Below are 18,291 nucleotides of genomic sequence, written 5' to 3' on the forward strand. Positions count from 1 at the left end.
AGATTATTAGTCAATGGGGTGGTGTGTACTTGGAATGATCGTTAAGCCGTTGTACTTCTAAATTTCATTAAGACATTCATTGTCCTCACAAAGACAAGTTGACGAGTGATTTTTGGTGTTGTCTCAAGAAGGAAGAGCGAAAACTTATGAATTTTCTATCCATATCAATGAAGATATTAAGCTTCAAATTTTGCAAGAGTCCCATGACATCTCTATTGTGACCTCCCTGAGCACGTGTCACCTAAGAAAAATGTAACTTATCACGTGAGTTCAACAAAAGGGTATTTAAAATTCGCAAACCTTACAGGAATATATATACAAAAGAGCTAATTTGAGAAGAAAAGCGTACACTATATTACTAAAAAAAATAACAGATAAGGGGTTTTACAAACATGTCTTGAACACACGTGATATGGTAGTTTTACACATAGTGAACTTCCCAATGGCACGTGCTTGGGGTGTAAAGATCCACTAAGTACATTGTGAGATTAGCTACTTTTAAAGTTCATGATGATGCAATGCTCTTTTGTTTGCACTACCTTGAAGTCTAGTTTTTATGGTTTATCTAGTCTATTAGAAACCATCTCTTGATTGAACCATTCACTACTTGAAGTCTCTTGTAACATTGATGAGAGACTGAATGTTACAAAATATATTCTTGCAAGACCAATGGCTTGGAGCTCAAGCTATTAGAATATTCTAAACATTATCTGTATGAATTTCCTATCGATGTAACATATTGTGCATAAGACCTTAGAGAGAGAGAGAGAGAGAGAGAGATGTAGTTTGTTTTGTGTAGCTAAGTACATCTTTTGTTTGTGTGTAATAAGGTGAAGCCTGATGTAGACCTTCTAAATTAAAATGTAGAGGAAGTCAATGTGGCCACTTAAGGATGGGACCCATTGCTTAACCACTAATAGCTTTGCACATGTTTGCATGTCTAGGACCCCCCCTCAATCATTAGATATTGTAGGGTTGGCCATGAGATCAATGGTCTAAATAATACACCATATTGTGATCATACTCTTGTGTAAGGTAGTAAGTGCAAAGCAAGCTTCTATATCATGTCAAAACAAATATGATAGGCTTTATACTACTAGGTGGTGAAAAGGGTGTGTAAATATTCCAAGGGATTTGTTGAATATCAATACCTATACAAAAATTGGACATTCCCATAGTTTTTGAGAAGGAGAGCAACCTCATGCAACAAATTTTATTTGATCTAATTGTGTTAGAAAAGATAATGTTTAGATAGTCTACATATAAAGCTCAAAACTAAAAAAGATCTAAATTTCTTGGAAAAGCTCTAAATCAAAAGCTTACAAAAAAAACACACTCCATATAAGGAGAATCTTTTCCAACATCAGTCTTCGTTGTACACGTGTAACAATACTGCAATGGGGCCGAGTGAACTGTGGTGTCAGATCTATGATCAATTATAAACCTGTTTCCTAGAGGATGTGCTGGATCAGTCACAAGATCCACTCGAATGATAGAATCTTAGAACTGCAAGTAGACATGGTTTTTAGACCAGTCATGCACCATTTTTTCTTCCCTCATGAAAGGACGTCCTAAGATCATCTCCGATGCCATAGTGTGTTTGGAGAAATCCATAACAATCAAGGTAATCCTTATTTTATGTCCGAAGACCTTGATCTTGAGATCTTCTAGCATCCTAATAGGTTTACCAATAGACCCATTGGCCATCTTCACTACTATGATTGTGGTCGCAAGGTGAGGTCTTCCCATAGTTTCCCATCAATTTTTAGTCACAATGGTAACCCCAGCGCCACCATCAAGAATTCCCTTCACAGTTAATCCCTTAGTAGTGATTGGTATGGTCGCATTGGATTCATCACCCTCAAAGTATTTTCCCAACACGTATTTCTATAGCAAGGTTCTCATCTAGGTTGGGTTGTGGATCTAAGTTTTTCTCCTCTATTGGCATCTCCCCAACTCCATCCATCTGTGCAAATTGTGGTAGCCCAAACTTCAGTTCTCCATTGAGGAAGGCTCGAAGAGCTGAGCCTAGCTCAGGGTATTTATATAGTTTGGACACGATGGTGGTTCTAACTTTTGAAGACATGAAATCCATCAATTTGGTAATGTTTAACGGCACCTTTTGGACTTCAGACCCTTGACATGGGGAAGATGGGATCTCCATTTATTTGATAGGATTAGGTAGTCCCTCTGTAAACATTCTTTCCATCAAGAAGTGAGTACGCCCACTTTCCCATGACTTGAAGTCACTTTCTTTTTGGATGACACTAGGTATGGCTAAGCGTCTATGGACTTGGTGAGGTTGTTATTGCATAGGGAACACGGTGTCTCTAATCTGGATCTGCCTAGGTGTTGGTTCTAGATCCCTTTGGGTATTTTCTACCAAACTCCTTCATTGCTTGACTCGCTCAATCTCCTCTGTAGGGGCTGGATAAGTTCCTATCTTCTTCTTGGATCCTAGCCATTGTGGCTCATGAAGATCTTCCTTGTTGGTTTCTATCTTAGTGGTCATTTTGGTCTCCATGGTTTCACCTGAATCAGAATCCTTTTCAACGTCGTTCATATATACGGGGTCGTCATCAGTCCCTATGTTGGTCTTGAACTAGGGTGTGACTTCGCTACTTTCTGCGATATCTTCATTCGTGTTTTCTTCTTTTTCTGAGATTGGGCAATTGATGCCGTGTCTCTTTCCTTAAGAATATAATTTTGTTTTTGGAGCATTGATCGTGTGAGTACATTTACTGGTACCACAGGTGTACTTTGTGATGGCTCCTCGGTAGCTTCAATCAAGTTTAATGGCATGATCTTTGGTGCATTTGGATTATTTGGACATTGGGCAATCAAATGATCTATGCCACATCAATTACACATGAGTATCTGCATTGTAGACGTGCTCGCTTGATTGGTTTGCAATAGTGTGGTGTTCTTTTGTAGCCAAATAGGACACTCGGCTACACGATGTGGACCTCCACACTCATAGCATTGAGGAGGTGGTCTCTTAGCAGTGTAATTGATATTTTGGCCTCTTCCATCGGACTTACCGAGGGAGTCTCCATTTGCGATAAGGTCAGTTGTTTAGCCTTTCCTGTATCCAGAATCTCATGAGACCCGTTGAAGGCATGTTGATCCCCTTGTTCTGTCTCTCTAACTCAATGAACCTATGGATGACCTCACAAACTCTTTGTTGTTGATCCTCCATACTAGTAGCACCCATTGTGGATTGTAGGACATCTAACCAACCAAGGTGATACGTGTGACCTTTGTATAGGTCGTTAGAGTTTTCGTTTGTAGTTCGTACTCCCAATTCTCATTTAAGAACGCTCCATCTAGGATTGAGGTGCTAAGGGTGTCCTTTGAGCTAGATGCAATGTTGCTTTCTAGGGGTTGGCCCTTAGCAGTTGCTAAGTCAGGAGCACTCGATCGCTCTCTTAGCAAAGATATTGACATAGGGGCTTTCGCTTTTAACTCTTTGTTGCTCCACCTTGCGTAAGCTCTCGACTTCCTTTTTCCTAGCGGCAATGATATATCGCTCAACCTCTTGCACTTCGGTAAGGCTTCTACCATCGGGTAATATGACCTTAAAGGGAAATAGCTATAAAGAGCCAGGAGGTGCGGTGAATGAAGTATTCACGTGCACATTCTCTAAGGGCATAGGATCTATGTTGATCATGAATGGAGAATTTACTTCCCCACCCCCCTCATTTACATTAATAGCTCCATGTTCGGAGCGAGTGGCTCTACTAAAGGTTTCCTTCAAGCGGCTAAGCACGCTCGGCCAGGACCTCGGGCCCATGGCATGCATGTCTTGGCTTGAGCTATCAGGATTAGGCATTGGGAAACCCTCCATGACATCATAGTTACAGGAAGAGTCACTAATCGCTATGTTCGGGTCTTGGTTTGTACTACCTTGGGTCCCCGTCGAGGGCTCGGAACCTAAGGTACGTGGATATCGAGAACTCGTGTAAATCAAAATTCTCTCTAGTTGCTCCATCTCTAGCACACGACCAGAGCGCAAACTCATGTGCCTTTGGCAATCTACAAGTGTTGGCGAATAACATCGAAGGTTAACCGCTTACTTTTTTAGGCGTCCGTTTTCACTCGATTTTTTATTGTTTTTAATGTTTTTTAATGATCGAGTTTTTTATTAAAGTGTGTGATAGCTCAAAACGAGCGTATCACTCAGAGGGTCATGGTGTGCTTTACAACACAACGTTTGGTCACCTTAAGCTTCGTTGGTCCTCAAAAAAGTCAATTTTTAGCTACGTGTGAAGCTAAAATACGTAATTTTAAAGGGTGACTTAGGCCTGAGCCTGAGCATGAGCTTGGGCTTAGGTCTGGGAAATATTCCCGATCCCAGTCCTACCTTTAAATTTTATTTTATTTTATTTTTTTGGGATAAGTTCGCCACAGCTTGCGCGCGAGCACACACACACTCTATCTACCTACTTACAACTAATACACCTATTGCTACACACTAACACACTTCATTAACTCTAACAGATCTACTTCCTACTTACTATACTTTACATTACAAAGAACTAACAACCTTAATACTAACACTTATCACAGAGAAAACACAGTACCTTTCAAAACCCCATTAACAAAGAAATACACAGTAGCAAAACAAAATCCTTCTTCTCAACACACACACCTTCCTTCCCTACCTTTCCTACAATTGAAATTGCACCACAAAGAAGCATAGAGTGCCACTCAAGGTTAGCGTATGGCATTTCCTCGACAGCGGCGCCAAAAATGTGCGCGCCTGTCGCACTTATCAATGCAAGGAACTTACCGATACACTATGTGCGAGCCACAAATGGCTCCAAGCACGCAACTAGCCTAAACTAGTAAGCTCAAAGGTGGTGATGGTGTGTCACTCACCGCTATACGGTCACTGTCGTGGAGGATTCCTTGCCGCGAAGAAGAAGGAGCCGCCATTGCATCGCGCTCAACCGCTTCGCCACCGCTATGCCGTCGTTGCAATGCTCCATCGCTCTCTCTCTCTCTCTCTCTCTCTCTCTCTCTCTCTCTCTCTCTCTCTCTCTCTCTCTCTCTCTCTCTCTCTCTCTCTCTGACGCATACACACACACACACAAGGAGATGAAGAAGAAGAAGAAGATGGAGATGGAGCAAGAGCACTCATCAATTGCACAAATGAGAGAATGAGTGAATTTTAGGTTTAGCTGACTTTTATATGAGCTCACCCCATTCACACTTGGGCGCCCATGCTTAACCCACTATTCCCTTGAATGTTCCAGTTAGAGTGCGCCTCTCATCGGCGATCACTCTTACCCTTTTCCTATTGGACCGACAAGCCCGATACCTAACTCTACCAAATAAATAATACGGCGTCCGTCTTAGGTGATAGGAATGTGCGTGAGGGTTAACAATTTCTTCACTGCATAAATCATACATAAACCTTCTCGCTCCGTAGTGGTGTAGTTTCTCTTGGCATCATTCAATTGAGGACTTGCAAAGCTAATGGGGTAGTCCAGTTGATGTTCTTCTGGTTGAGTTAGAACACACCCAATAGCAAAGTTCGATGCATCAATATGCACATGAAAAATTACATTCCAATCGGGCGCTCGTAGAATAGGAGCGTTAGTCAAGGTCTTTTTCAATGACTCATAAGCATGGTCACACTCCGCAGTCCATTGGAACTTAATAAGAAGCTTGTACAAAGGACGAGCTATCTCGGCAAAGTTTAAAATAAACCGTTGATAATAACCAACATGGCCCATGAACCTTTGAACTCCTTTATAGTTTGTAGTGGTGGCAATTCAGCAATGGCTTTAATTTTGCTCTCATCTGTGGAAATCCCATTTTTGGACACTATATGCCCTAAAATCACTCCATGTTTAACCCAAAATTGGCATTTGAAAGGGTTTAAGGAGATGCGATACAATCTGCACTTCTCAAACACTTTTCGTAAGCATGATAGATGTTTCCGAGAGGAATATACACAAAGGCCATCTAAGAAAGCTTCACAAAACTCCCTCAAATATTCTCTAAAAGCAGTGTTTATTAATCTTTGAAAGGTAGCAGGGGCATTGGTTAAGCCAAAAGCCATAACACGAAATGTGAACACTCCAAATTCGGTTATAAAGGTTGTTTTAGCTTGGTCTTGCAGCGTAATTGTGATTTGATTGTAGCCAAAATACCCATCTAAAAAGCTATAAGCTTCCTTATGAATCCGCATTCCACAAGCTTTTCAATCTCTTCTTGAATGATTTTTGCATATTTAGGATTCATTGGGTAGGGTCGTTGTTGAATTGGTTTAGCCATGCTAATCATGGGGATTGTGTGTTGCACCACGGAACGTGGAACATCTTTCATATCATGATATGTCCATCTAGAATTCCTTGAGAAGTTCTTTAAGTACACACTCCTCAGTCTCTGTCAGATCTTGGGCAATGAAAACAGGTTTAGACTCTTCTCCTGGGTCTACTAACTCTATTTCCTTAACTATCGTTGGACCATCATAGACTCCATTGCTCCCATCGATAGGTTTTCTTTGAGCCTTTGTATACACAACTTTATGTTCCTCTGTGGTATAGGATTTGAAATGTTTAGGTGCAGGGTGTAAGTTTGTGGGGTCCCTTGTTCTGTGGACTGTGATTTCACTTTCAATTCCTTTTGTTGTTGAGCTAACTCTCTATTTTGTCGTCTCCTTATGGTACAACCCAACTTTGGCTTCTCTGTAACCTCTAGTTGTTCGATGTCAATGGGTTGTGGGCTACACCACATAACGCTTTGAAGGTATTTACCCTAGTTATCTACCAAATTTCGATGAGCATCACATGTCCCTACATAATTAAGCCATTTTGCGATAGATTTCTTTTCATTTATTGTAGTACGCACATTTTCTCGATATCGTCGCCTCTTATATCTCTTACTCTTCTTGTCTAATTTTTTATTACAACATATCTCTAGTGAAGAGTCACTAGATGAATCGCTTCTTGTGTCTTCTGCTCCCTTGGATAGATTGTCATCTGGGGTACCACTGGGCCCTGAATGGTTTGTCCCCAGATTTGCACAAAGATTTAACTCAGATTCTTCATCCTCAGAGTCAATTTCAATTGATGATTCTGACCCAAAATCGTGTGGGCTATAGTCTTGTGAGGCGCTACTGGTTCTAATGCCAGTCAAACTTTCATCTTGTAGGTCATCAGAAGCTATATGCATTGCTTCTAGCATATTTAAGGGTAGGAGTGGTGGCATTTCATCCCCCTCAGGTGTTACCCAGGTCGTCCCCCTATTTTCCCAAGTGTCTATGGTTGCTGCTAGGTGGACCCAATCCACATTGTCTGACTCAGTTATCCCAGGTAGTACATCCATATAAGGAGAATCTTCCCCAACATCAATGTCCGCTTTACACGTGTAACAATATTGCAATGGGGCCGATGAAGTGTGGTCTCAGATCTGTGATCAATTATAAATTTGATTCCTAGAGGATGTGCTCGACCAGTCACAAGATCCACTCGAATGATAGAATCTTGGAACTGCAAGTAGACATGGTTTTTAGACACTCATGCACCATGTTTCCTTCCCTCATGAAAGGACGTCCTAAGATCATCTCCGATGCCATAGTGTGTTTGGAGAAATCCATAACAATGAAGGTAATCCTTTATTTATGCTCAAAGACCTTGATCTTGAGATCTTCTAGCATCCCAATAGGTTTAACAATAGACCCATTCGCCATGTTCACTACTATAGTTGAGGTCGCAAGGTGAGGTCTTCCCATAGTTTCCTAGCAATTTTTAGTCACAATGCTAACCCTAGCGCCACCATCAAGGCTTCCCTTCACAGTTAATCCCTTAGTAGTGATTGGTATGGTCGCATTGGATTCATCACCCTCAAAGTATTGTCCCAACTTGTTTACAGGTATTTCTATAACAAGGTTCTCATCTAGGTTGGGTTGTGGATCTAAGTGTTCCTCCTCTATTGGCATCTCCCCAGCTCCATCCATCTGTGCAAATTGTGGTATCCCAAACTTTAGTTCTCCATTGAGGAAGGCTCGAAGAGCTAAGACTAGCTCAAGGTCTTTATATAGTTTGGACAGGATGGTGGTTCTAACTTCTAAAGACATGAAATCCATCAATTTGGCAATGTTATACGGCACCTTTTGGACTTCAGTCCCTTGACATGGGAAAGATGGGATCTCCATTTCTTCGATAGGATTAGGTAGTCTCTCTGTAAACATTCTTTCCATCAAGAAGTGAGTACGCCCACTTTCCCATGACTTTAAGTCACTTTCTTCTTGGATGACACTAGGTATGGCTAAGGGTCTATGGACTTGGTGAGGTTGTTATTGCGTAGGGAACACGGTGTCTGTAATCTGGATCTGCCTAGGTGCTGGTTCTAGATCCCTTTGGGTATCTTCTACCAAACTCCTTATTTGCTTGACTCGCTCAATCTCCTCTGTAGGGTTTGGATAAGTTCCTATCTTCTTCTTGGATCCTGGCCATTGTGGCTCATGAAGATCTTTCTTGTTGGTTTCTATCTTAGTGGTCGTTTTGGTCTCCATGCTTTCACCTAAATCAGAATCCTCTTCAGCGTCGTTCATATATACGGGGTCATCACTAGTCCCTATATTGGTCTTCGATCTGGGGTCTGACTTCGCTGCTTTTTGCGATCTCTTCCTTCGGGTTTCTTCTTTTTCTGAGAATGGGAAATTAATGCCATGTCTCTTTCCTCAAGAATATAATTTTGTTTTTGGGCATCGATCATGTGAGTACGTTTACTGGTACCACAGGTGTTCTTTGTGATGGCTCCTCGGTAACTTCAATCAAGTTTAATGGAATGATCTTTGGTACATTTGGATTATTTGGACATTGGGCAATCAAATGATCTATGCCACATCGATTACACATGAGTATCGGCATTGTAGACGTGTTCCCTTGATTGGTTTGCATTAGTGTGGTGTTCTTTTGTAGCCTAATAGGACACTCAGGTACACAATGTGGACCTCCACACTCATAGCATTGAAGAGGTCTTAGCAGTGTAATTGATATTTTCGCCTCTTACCGCAAGAGCAGCTACTTGATATACATGTTTGACTTGTCCCCAATAGTCCTGCATGTAGTATTGTGGACTTTCTTCAAGCACATCCATCCCATAGGCAATACTAGTGTCCATATCTTCCTCACAGCCTTCCACACAAGCAATAGATGACTCACAACACACTTCACAGAAGTGATTCTCGGATGTGGTGGTTGCGGTCCCAGCACTGGAGGTGGTAAGGGTGTTGTTTGGACAACATTTTGGGCCCTAGGGACCATGTGTTGTGCTGTTTGTTCAAGAGGTGGGGCCAGCATCAATGCAGGCACTCGAGGTGTGTCTGTCCATGCTAAGGTTGGTCTATTGGCCATCGCGCGCTTATGCAATCTTTAGCTTGATGACCATACCTTCCATAGGCATTTCAATTCCCATTGAAATTTACTCTAAAAGTAGGGCATTCACTGGTACTATGCGGTCCATAGCATACTGAGCACCGTTGTTGCTCCCTTCTTGGATTCATATGATTGTTTTTCTTGTCTCTAAGGCTCTCTTGAATAGCCTTGGTGAGATCTTCTATAGTCATCTCAGATATCTTTGGCTCCTTAGCAATAGGCTTTAGGGTCATTGGATGATTCCCTGATGCTTGCGAGCTAATAGATCTAGGCTCAACAGACACTCTTTCTCCTTCAAATTATCCTCCAACTGGATCGCATTGTTGGTTAGTGCTTCCCAAGTGGTGATACCTCTAATGACTATGCCATTGTAGATATCCTCATGTCGTAATCCCCTAATGGATCTATCAAGCAATGGATTATTATTGAAGCGCTCATTTGGATTACAACGAGAATTCAAATGCTTCAAGCGACTAATAAAGTCTCTCACCGACTCTCCTTCCTCTCATTGGGCTTTCTGGAGCTGAGAGGCTACACCCCAAAGTACTCCCTCTCGTATGTATTCTTTCAAGAATAGTCTCCTAAGAGTAGGGTAAATAATTTTCTATTCCACCCTTAGGGTTCTATACCAATCCACAGCCTTCCCACTTAAGGTTAGGCTTAAAGCATTACTCTTATGCAGGTCATTGTGTTCTCCTAGATAATCGAATATTTGTTCAAACACTTCGATATGCTTTCTCACATCCCCGTCTCCACTAAATTCTTGTGTGAGCTTGGCTATTTGTATTGATTTACTTCTAGGTTCTCTATCATGCATGTTATGCATATTCTCAGCAATAGATCGACCGATAGCTTGAGCAAATGTTGCCAAGTCACCTAAGTGAGCAGGAATTGTGGGTGGAGGTGCTCCAGAGACTACATGTGGAGTAGGTATTTGCATTGGGCATGGCTCATAGGAAGCCCTTGGATTCCACGTTTGGTACAGTGTTGTGCCATGTGCGGTCCAAAGTTCATATGTGTGGCCCTATGCATAGCAAACGTCGGATGTGACATGCTAATGCTAGCCGGCATGGTCCCATGGAAATAAGAGCTTGGGTGTTGTGGTTGTGGAGGATAGGTAGTTGAAACAATGGGAGGGGTAGGGACTACATGAGTACTAGGACCAATGGGTGTATACGATTGGTACACACTTGTCGGTACTGTTGTATGCATTGAGCTACTATGTAGCGGTGCTTTACTAACAAATGACGTCCATGGCGTGTTTCTTGGCATGCCCATCATTGGGGTAGGCATGGTAGCCGTGGTGTCATCAAGGTAAAGATGAGCTAGACTTGGAAAGGTAAAGCTATCACTTGTGGGCTCAGATTGCACTGAGACCCCTAGCAAAACAACATATGGAGGATCCATCGGACTTACCGAGGGAGTCTCCATTTGCGATAAGGTCGGTTGTTTATCCTTTCCTGTATCCAAGAATATCATGAGACATGTTGAAGGCATGTTGATGCCCTTGTTCTGTCCCTCTAACTCAATGACCCTATGGATGACCTCACAAACTCTTTGTTGTTGATCCTCCACACTAGTAGCACCCATTGTGGATTGTAGGAGTTTCTGTTTGTAGTTCGTACTCCCAATTCTGATTTAAGAACGCTCCATCTAGGATTGAGGTGCTAGGGGTGTCCTTTGAGCTAGATGCAATGTTGCTTTCTAGGGGTTGGCCCTTAGCGGTTTCTAAGTCAGGAGCACTCGATTGCTCTCTTAGCAAGGATATTGACATAGGGGCTTTCGCTTTTAACTCTCTTCGTTGCTCCGCCTTGCGTAAGCTCTCGACTTCCTTTTCCCTAGCCGCAATTATATATCGCTCAACCTCTTGCACTGCGGCAAGGCTTCGACCATCGGGTAATATGACCTTGGATAGGAATAGCTCTAAAAAGTCAGGAGGTGCAGTGAATGAAGTATTCACGTGCACATTCTCTAAGGGCATAGGATGACGTTGGTCATGAATGGAGAATTTACCTCCCCACACCCCTCATTTACATTATTAGTTCCATGTTCGGAGCGAGTGGCTCTACTAAAGGTTTCCTTCAAGCAGCTAAGCACGCTCGGCCCGGACCGCAGGCCCATGGCATGCATGCCTTGGCTTTAGGTATCGGGATTAGGCATTGGGAAACCCTCCATGACGTCGTAGTCAGAGGAAGAGTCACTAGCTGCTATGTTTGGGTCTTGGTTTGTACTACCTTGCGTCCCCGCCGAGGGCCCGGAACCTAAGGTAGGTGGATATTGAGAACTCGCGTAACTCAAAATTCTATGTAGTTGCTCCGTCTCTAGCACACAACCAGAGCACAAATGCATGTGCCTTTGGCACCCTACAAGCGTCAGTGAAGAACCTCGAAGGTTAACCGCTTACTTTTTTAGGCGTCCGTTTTCACTCGTTTTTTATGTTTTTTAATGATCAATTTTTTTATTAAAATGTGTGATAGCTCAAAACGAGCGTATCTCTCAGAGAGTCGCGGTGTGCTTTACAGCACATCGTTCGGTCACATGAAGCTACGTTGGTCCTCAAAAAAGTCGATTTTTAGCAATGTGTGAAGCTAAAACACGTAATTTTAAAGGGCGACTAAGGCCTGAGCCTGAGCGTGAGTGTCAAGGCTAGGGACTTGCTACGCGCCGTGTGCGAGCCACAAAGGCTCCTAGCACACAGTCATACAACAGACAAGCTCACAAGGAAGAACGGTGTGTCACTCACCTTCCTGCGTAGTTGCGAATGAAGGATTCCCGCGCCGCAAAGAAGAGGGGGACGCCGCTACGCCGCGCTCAACCGCCTCGCCGCCGTCGTGCCGCCGCAACGCTCGATCGCACACACTCTCTCACTCTCTCTCTCTCTCTCTCTCTCTCTCTCTCTCTCTTTCTCTCTCTCTCTCTCTCTCTCTCTCTCTCTCTCTCACACACACACACACACACACACGCACACACACACAAGGAGATGGTGAAGGAGAAGGTGGAGATGGAGCAAGAGCAGCTTCTATTGCACAATGAGAGAATGACTCAATTTTAGGTTTAATTGGCTTTTATGTGAGCTCACCCCATTCACACTTGGGCGCCCATGCTTAGCCAACTAACCCTAGCATGTTCGTGTTAGAGTGCGCCTCTCATCGGCGATCACTCTACCTTTCCCTATTGGACCGACAAGCCCGGTGCCTGACTCTACTTAAATAAATAATACGGTTACGATGTCCGTCGTAGGCGATAGGGTGTCCGTGAGCCACGAGGGTTAACATTGCCCCCCTTCCTGATGTAGATTCCATCCTCGGAAGCTATTGAGTTGAAGCTTGGTATGTCCATGTTGTAGAGCATCTAGATTTGAATCTGCAAGGCAAAGTCACTGTTTTAGCAAGCGGAATTATATTGCCATAAATCATGAGGGGAATGTAAAGTACATGTGGAAATGAGTAAATGCAAGATTTATGAAATGTTAGACTGCCATTAAGGACAAATAAATTGCACTTTGAGTAAATTAATTAATCAAGAGTTTTGAGCTTATGGGTGAGTCTATCAATTAGTTAGCTATGACTAAGGTTAAAACAACTACTCTAGTACTAGCTAAGCTAAGAAGATTATCTAAATGCAAGATTCCCTAATTATGCTTTTCAGCTTTGATTAGCCAACTCGCTCTCACAACTGCAAACAAAAGCTTGAAATGTTAACTGTAAGCTCAATGGAAGTTTTTTAATTTTATTTATTTTTTATTTATTTTTTTATTTTTTTTAAATACTTTTTTACTTTGGGTCCCAATCATGTGACGTGTGTGCTTATTTTGTATGTCCGGGGTTTTTCGCTTCTCAAGGAAAAGCGCCCACACTGGGAACCTCTAGGGCTCTAGTACCATAGACAATACATGTGAGTGAAGTACCAATTCAAGCCAGGATTTCTCTTCCAGCGTAAGATTTTTCATTTGTGGCACTTATGTTGTTGTTTTTTTTTTGCTTCCATTTCCTTGGTATTCGCACTAGTGTTTTTTGTTGTTTAAGTGAGCAAGCCTTTCTCTGCCTAAAACATTCCTAAGGTCTCAAATACTCGGATAATTTTATTAGCTAGGCCTAGTGGTCAAGTAAATGAGTTAACCTAAAGTCACGGTCTCCTAATCTCCAGGCTCATCCATAAGATTAAACTGGAGTTCAATCAACTTAAGCAAAGACAAATTTATACATCTATAATGGCAGATAACAATCATAACTATTGCACTCAAACAAAGCATGAAAGATCATTATTAGCAATTACACATATCTACCAACATGAATCATGGAAAGTAGTACACCTGGAGGTATGGAGAGGCTCATTTCGTTGAAGCAGATGTCCTCAGCCATGTGGATGGAGATCCATATAAGTCCTACCTAACACATCCAAAAACAGGCACTATACCTCTAGGAGGCATGTCAGTGTGAAAAATTAAAACTCCTAAAAAACAAACTCAAAACACAATCTAGACCCCTAACCTACCTATCTGTCACCCCTTTTAGAATCAAGGAAAGAGGATATTATATAAACCGGGTGGCCACCCTAAGGCTAGGCCTCTATCCTCATCATCTAAATAAATAAAATCGTTGTCCGTGAAGCCATAGTCTTCCTCAGTCTCTATTAGTTCCTCTTCATCATCCTCTTGTGCAAGCATGCTAATCAAGAACCTCGCAATGCGTCGATACTCATCTTGTGCAAAAGAATAAGCATGTGCCACTGGAGACACATTCGCTACTAGGTAGGGATCACTCGTTAGCCATAGACGTATCAGCCATTCTAAATCCTCAAAATTTCTCTCACATGCAAGGCTCTCTATCAAATCCCATTCGCAAGAAAGTATAGGGTAGCATACGTAGAACACTTGAGGAAAAGACAAAGGGTACCTTTCATCAAAAATAGACGTGCATGCCTCTGGTGAAGTAGCCATTTCTGACAATACAGATAGATTTGGTTAGGCCTTTAAAAAATAAGAGTTGTTTTTGTGTGTTGCTTGAATTGACACGGTGAATTTGGACTTATATGTAAGATCTGATAGGGTGCTCTCTCGTTGCTAGTCGCTCTTGCTCTTTACTATTTTTGTTTTTTGTGAGTATAAGGCTATATATATACATTCCCTAAGATTGGAATTGAGAGGTCAGGGAGGAAGGTTGAGAGGGGAGCGAGTGAATGATTGATGTTAGCAAACACTCCCCCCTTCCTTGGGTAGATCATACCTTTTGGAATGAGGTCATCACCTTTTGAAACCAATTGTTCCAAGTTGTTATGGGTGAAGGTTTTAACCAATAGTTTTCGACCGCCCTATGCGTTTCATCGAGTTGCAAGGGTGGTAAGGTACTCTCCCATGATTTTATTTGCAACATTGTTGTAGGTGGTGAACTTACCCCGGGAGGTGCAAACTCTTTCGTGCTTGTATGGATATGTACAGTGGTAGGTGGAGGTTATGTCGAAGCTTCTATTTGCATATAGGAACTACATGAAGAGCAAGAAGCTTCATTTGATTTCCCTGTTCCTGAGCTAGGTGGAAGTTGTTTCGAAGCTTCTATTTGCGTATAGGAACTACATGAAGAGCAAGAAGCTTCATTTGATTTCCCTGTTCCTGAGCTAGGTGGAACAAATCGTTCTTTCTTTGGTACCCAAACTAGCTCTAGAGCGGGTGTGTAACATTCCATGATTTTTTCCTTTCCGCGATTTTCAATTTGTTTTGGAGCCACAGGATTGGGTTTACATGGGCCAGGTGACAGGTAAGAGTACACTTTATGTTTGGGCACCCAGATTTGATCATTTCCTTCATAGTATCCTTGGGCTTCCAGTAGTCGTTTAGGAATCCAACCCAATGTTTCTTTACATTTCTTGGAGTGAGTGGGACGGTTCTTACGAGGTTTCCGTTTTTTTGCATCAACCATGCTCACTACAGAAGCTTTAGGGACCCACTTGTATGTTTTCTCTGTTATATTAGGATGGTTCTTGTGTGTCTCAAGCTTTCTTTCAACTACATCAGTTGAAGCTCTAGAGAGTTGGGCTATGGGGACGTATGGTTCAACCTCCTGGACATGCAATGTCTTGGGTTTTATTTCCTTAGGCAATATCTCAGGGACTATGGCTTGAGTGGTAGGGATAAGAGTTGGTTTTTGCATTGTGACACCCCCAGTCCCCCAATCAATAGTGCATTTGGTGGCTATCATCCACGTGCGTCCCAGGTTTATATTACCCTCCATAGTTCCAGTAGGCATGACCAAAAAGTCTTGAGCTACAATTCCATTGTCATAACTGACAGAAGTGTGCCAGATTCCAAAAACCATAGTTTTTTTCTTGTTGACACCCTTGACTTGGATAATACTCTCAGATAGAGGTGGCTTCCCTAACTGACACCACACCCCACAGGATAGCAGATTATATTTAGCACCCGTGTCCAATAAGGCTTTATATAGCACTTTTCCATAGGCACTATTTAACTCAATAGGGTATCGTAGAGGTGTGTCAGAGTCCAACCCATCCTCTTCGATTTCCACGTGGAATGCATTTGTGACTCCAAGGTTAGCCTCTCGTTTTTGTCGCTCCTTAGCCTCAGCTTGAGTTCCTTAGCCTCAGGTTGAGCTTGTATCTTGTTTAACTCGGTTTGTGCTTTGGCGGCCTTCTTTTGATGAATGGCCCGTAGTTCTTCTTGGCTTAAAGGATCATAATATCTTTTGAATTTACTCCCATTGAGGAATCCAATGGTTTCAACTCCATCAAGAGTTTCCACACGAAGGGTACCTTGTGGGGTAATTTCACATACTCTATATGGTCCTTTACCAGCATATTTCAACTTTTTCTTCTCTTTACGTACTCCATACATAAGGACTTTATCACCAACTTTGATGTCCTTATCCTTCACATGGCGATCAAACCACTTCTTTCTCCTATCCTTTTCCACAAGAGCATTTTGCACAGCCAACTGTCTCTCTTTGTCTAGTTTTTCTAAGATATACAAACGCTCGGTTAAGGGGTTACCATTCCATCCTTCATGTGAAGCTACCCTAAGACTAGGAATGACAAACTCCCAAGGCATAACCGCTTCTTGGCCGTATACCATTTTGAATGGCGTACAATTAATAGCCACTTTATAAGCAGTACGATAAGCCCATAGAGCAGATGTCAACTTCAAATCCCAATCAGTGCGATGAGCTTCTTATGGTGGGATATCATAAAGGTCGTGGTAAGCTCTCTTATTACCTCATTTATAAAATGGGTACCATTATCACTAACAATTTCAAAAGGGCAACCAAATCTTGTGATAATGTTCTCAAAAAGAAACTTAGCTGTTGTCCTCGCGTCAGCTTTTTGTGAAGCCTTAGCTTTAGCCCACTTTGTTACATAGTCCGTAGCAACTAGAATATATCGAGTTTGAGTGTTGCGAGCTGCGGGACTAATTGGACCTACAAAGTCTAAGCCCCATTTTTCAAATGGTTGGGTTACTTTAATAGGATGTAAGGGCATTCTGTCTTTGCGTTGTGTGGTCTTGTAACGTTGGCACTCATCACACCCTTTTGTAAAAAGTGATGCATCCTTAAATAAAGTTGGCCACCAATAGCCTGATTGCAGCACCTTCCTAACAGTCAGGTCTCCTGAAAAATGTCCTCCTGCTATGCCCATATGTGCTTCTTGCAAGATATACAAATATTCATCCTCGCGGGCACAACGCCTAAGAATATCGTCCTTGCCTAGTCTATACAGAGTTCCGGCAATCAAACAATAGGGTTCACATTCTTTTACTAGCCTTCGAGCGATATCCTTACGAAGTTCCTTGGGTGGAAAACCATTAACTAAAAAGTTAACAATGTTCTCACTCCATTCAGGCATAGTCTCAACTATGAATAGGGAAGTATCGAGTAATTCATCATCAACTCCTGTAGGGGCTTCACCATTGGGTATGTGTGCGCTCCTTGTCGCACTGTCGAAGCAAGGGACTTGCCAATACACCGTATGCGAGCCACAAACGGCTCCAAGCACACAACAAGCCTAAACTAGCAAGCTCAAGAAAACAAAGGGTGTGTCACTCACCGCTCTACGCTCGCCTTCGTGGTGGATTCCTCGCCGCGATGAAGAAGAAGCTGCAGTCGTGCCGCGCTCAACCGCTTCGCCGCCGTCGTGCCTTCGTAATGCTCGATCGCACACACACTCTCCCTCTCTCTCTCTCTCTCACACACACACACACAAGGAGGTGAAGAAGAAGAAGATGGAGATGGAGCAAGAGCACTCTTCAATTGCACAAATGAGAGAATGAGTAGAAATTAGGTTTAGTTGGCTTTTATAGGAGCTCACCCCATTCACACTTGGGCGCCCATGCTTAGCCAACTAACCCTAGCATGTTCGTGTTAGAGTGCGCCTCTCATCGGCGATCACTCTACCTTTCCTTATTGGACCGACAAGCCCGGTACCTGACTCTACCAAATACATAATACACGTCCGTCGTAGGTGATGGGTGTCCGTGAGCCGTGAGGGTTAACATGCCCCCCTTCCTGATGTAGATTCCGTCCTCGGAAGCTATTGAGTTGAAGCTGGTTCGTCGAGGTGGAAGAGCATTTGAGATGAATGTCCTTAGCCTTCTTCAGTCACTGCAAAATCAAACAACATTGGCACAGTAATGGCATTCTCTTAAAAAGCATATGCAGTTTAGGTAGACAAATTGATTGGTAAAAGAATTTCAAACAATTTGTTAGCAATGAACATTAAATTGCAATGTAATCAAATGCATAAACAGATGTAAAGGTAAAAAATTAAACAAGTCTGGGGTCATTAATTTGACGGTCGAAAAGCACTAGAGATCGAATATTAATACCATGGGTAAGCTTCTTAATTTTCTGTGGTCAATTAAGTTGTTTAATCGCGAGAGCCAAGTATTCATGTT

Source organism: Adiantum capillus-veneris, chromosome 4 (assembly GCF_014529385.1).
Source record: "Adiantum capillus-veneris isolate H3 chromosome 4, ASM1452938v2, whole genome shotgun sequence".
NCBI classification, from domain to species: Eukaryota; Viridiplantae; Streptophyta; class Polypodiopsida; order Polypodiales; family Pteridaceae; genus Adiantum; species Adiantum capillus-veneris.